General features: G+C 40.3%; 1 protein-coding gene across 1 annotated transcript in view; it reads right to left on the bottom strand.

The window, feature by feature from the left end:
- Positions 1–878, bottom strand: part of LOC125880807 (multiple epidermal growth factor-like domains protein 11) — a 213,203-nt gene extending 212,325 nt beyond the window's left edge. Inside the window, exon 1 of the mRNA XM_049563551.1 lies at positions 658–878. The gene's annotated coding sequence lies outside the window, so the exon portion shown is untranslated. The remainder of the gene's footprint in view (positions 1–657) is intronic.
- Positions 879–3,658: the final 2,780 nt, after the last annotated feature.

A 3,658-nucleotide genomic window follows, 5' to 3' on the forward strand; every position in this document is an offset into this window, starting at 1 on the left:
ATACTTGATTACAGCTAATTGCATTCAGCCGAAGGTTGACTCTGTCCCGATTAGATCACTGGAATAAAACCCAGCAGAGCTCTGGGACCTGAGGACTGCACAATAAAGTGAAGAGACTGAGAACAAATCAGCTGGCAGTAAATAAGAATAAAGCCCAAAGTGACTGCACGTAAAGAAAACACTCAGTTTCATTAAGAGGAGGAATGAGAATAACTTTTTCTGCAGCCAGCCTCATCATGGAGCCTCACACACAGACAGGACCAACAGGGACCATGTTATAAACCATCTGACACATGGATATAAGGGTGTGTGATGACGGAGCTGTCATTCATCAGCTACACTAATTTCAAATTCAAATGTAGCTGGATTTATAGATTATTAAAGGTGCAAATATCACAAACACTGCACGGACTCATCAGCCTGCTGCAAAGTCTTGTAACTGTATTATTAACTTCAGCATGACTGTGTGTCACAGAGCTGCTGCTAATCAACACAGAGATACGCGTTCATACAAAGACAGCAATGTGGAATATTAATGAAACATCCTGCATGAGTGCGGATGGTGTCATCATAAAGTCACCAACACACTGTTATCGGATCATCTGTGTGTGTAAATAAGTGATTTAACCCGTGACAGGCTGAATAATAAGCGCTTACCTGCAGGAGGGACGCGTCCTAAATAAAGTTCATTGTGGTGGAAACAGTGCGCAAACAGAGGAGGTGCTGGAGGAGCGTCCTGGGAGCAGAAATATTCTCACAATTAAGACGTGTGTCTGCAGAGAGAGAGTAAAGTCCTCAGCTGATCTCCGTGTCGGTGTCCGCTAGTAGTGAAGTTGAGCTCAGTGCTGTCAGCTGTGAGCTGCTGATGCTGCTGCAGATTCTCCTCCTCACACAGACCGAAGAGCAGGAGGCAGCGAGAGGACTCCCCCCCACGCGCACACACCCCTCCTCCACCTCCATCACACCGCTTCCGCTTTCACACAGATAAATCACTGAGGCTGTGCCGGGTTTGGACCCAAGTCTAACCGGTGTGAGTATTAAAAAATATTAATAATAATAAAATATAAATGTTATGTCTGATACACTGTGAACCCTCCTGTCCATCCATGACACTGTGTTCTAATGCCAAGTCTGCACAAATGTCCCGGATTGTCAAAATAACATTAAAACTTTATGTTCACTTGTCACAAAAACTCATCTCTGTTCACTTGACATTATTTTTTATGTTAAGTCAACAATGTTTGAGTTAATTTGACTAAATTTAAAGAGATGATGTTGTCTAATTAGTTTAAAGACAATAAACAACGCTGGTTTTGCTGGTCTCACACACAGGCAGAGCTACAGGCTACAATGAGGCTAAAAACAGAGTTCAAATGAGGTTTTTCCAAACAACTTTTTATGTCGGGGCTTCAGGACACTTGGATCACTACGGACAAGCAGTATGGAGATATTTTGTGGTTTCAATTATGTGTTTTTGGACGTTTGAATCTGGGGCGCCGTCAGCCTCCATTAGGTGGAGTTGTGTTGCTACCTCCTCTCCCCTTGGATCTCTGCAAGTGATGTGAGGACTCTAAAACTTCACCTGAGCCTCCCTCGGCATATGGGTGAGTAGATAATGGCTGCATTTTCATTTTTGGGTGCACTATCCCTTTAAGTATGTTCCCTCTGTGCTACTTTATTTCTGCTTCATTCCATTTTGGAAACAAGTTTTGTATTTTAGTGTGAAGGATTTAGCAGCATCTAGTGGTGAGGCTGCAGAACGTAAACGTCTCCCATTAAGTGACTAGCGAAGAATTTCAGTGGCCAACGTTAAAATAACAAGTAGCCGTATCTAAAGCCACAAAGTACGTTTACATGACATCAGACAACATTTATTTATTGTATCAGTCTTTTAAAATCCCTGTAAACATGTCAGTGTGAGTGAAATGGTCCTGCAGTGAATGTGTCACAGTGGGACTAACACACCCAGATCATGTGACTCCTGCATGTATACAGTCAGTCAGACCCAAACTGGCCGAGGCGCTCTGAGCATGCTCCACAGTTTCCGCCCCGGGCTTTGACCCGGAAGTCCAATAGCATTAAATGTGTAAGAGAAGAAGAAGCCGGTAACAACATGGAGAAATCTACATCCAGTCAGTTTGTTAAGTTCAGAAAATTCCTGCCTTTAAAAGCAGGAAAAGATAACACTTACCATATCACCAAAATCCAAGATAATATCTAGACTCATATCATGATGTCAATATACTACCTAGTCCTCAGATAAAGTAATCAAAATGAGCTCCCCACTTATCAGCTGCAACATAATGCAGTAAAGTGATGTAGGTCTTAATGCATCACAAATCAAGTATTTTAAATTAAAATAATGCCTTATTTCATACCGTTTGATGCTAATACTTTGGTGCTTTTACTTAAGTAATATTTCGATCACAGGACTTTTTACTTGTAACAGTATTATTGTGAAAGCAGAAGCAGTCACAACGTATGTTCCTCTGAAGCTTTATTTTTTAAACCATTGTAATTTTCGCCACGTAACTCCTTCCACATTTTACAAAATAGAAACTCCAAACATCAAAATATTCAGTTCAGTTAGGACATGGTGTGCTTGTAGTTTTCATACTTCCCGAAATATTCAACATTTTTCGGAAGATTGAATGGAGGAATGTTCAAATCTGAAGCTTTTTTCAACCATTTTCAACTCCTATCTCCTCATTCATACGTTCACGTAGAAACTCCATTCAAACTTTAAAATGTTCTCATCCTCTGTTCATTCTGGGTCACATCATTCATACATTAGTGGTGTTATTCAACGTTTGAATCCAGCATTGCGTAGCGTCAGTATTTCAGCAGCCCTTACGTTATTCCTCATTCCAATTTTTAAATGACATTCATACTAATTAAACTTCTTTCAGCTTTTTCAACTATTCCTATCACTTTACCTTCTTCTGTTAGCCTACATTACAGCTAGCATTGCAGTGTAGTGTCAGGTTAAAAAAAACAAACTTCAAATATTCCACATCATTCATACATTAATGGCATTATTCCACATGTATATCCAGCACTGTGGTTCAGTGTAGTATCACTATTTGTTCACAAGTAAAGGATCTGAGACTTCTTCCACCACTACATTAAGCTAACATGTCATGGCTAACATGTTAGCTAACAAGTACTCACACATCCAGCAGAACAACATGGCCGTCCCTTTCTCCTCCACCTGTTGAGTTGAAGTTGCAGGTGTTGTATTCCTTATTTGTTCTGACAACTTTTGAGATTATATCTGTCAGTTTGCTAAATAGATTAAATGTTAAACTTTACTCAGCAGTCTCTCCTTTGTAACTGCTCTCAGAGAAAGCATAAAGTTAGTTTTAGAGTCCGCCATCTTGGATTTTACAAGGAAAAACCACCTGCACTTCATCCAATTAAACTGATTTTTTTTGTGTGTGTGTGCTTAACAACCGATTATTAACCGCCTCCATCGATTATTTTTCTTCTGATAGATTGTTAATAACTTCAGATTCACAGTTCATTCACTTCACCCGATTATATATTTCGTGTAAATTTGGGTTTTGCTCTGTTCAATCATGACAGCTCATAATTTCTCCACACTAACCGACTGCACCTGAACGCCGCAGCAGAACGTCCCGCTTCTGCGTCATGGCGT

Source organism: Epinephelus fuscoguttatus, linkage group LG2 (genome assembly GCF_011397635.1).
Source record: "Epinephelus fuscoguttatus linkage group LG2, E.fuscoguttatus.final_Chr_v1".
In the NCBI taxonomy this organism is placed as follows: Eukaryota; Metazoa; Chordata; class Actinopteri; order Perciformes; family Serranidae; genus Epinephelus; species Epinephelus fuscoguttatus.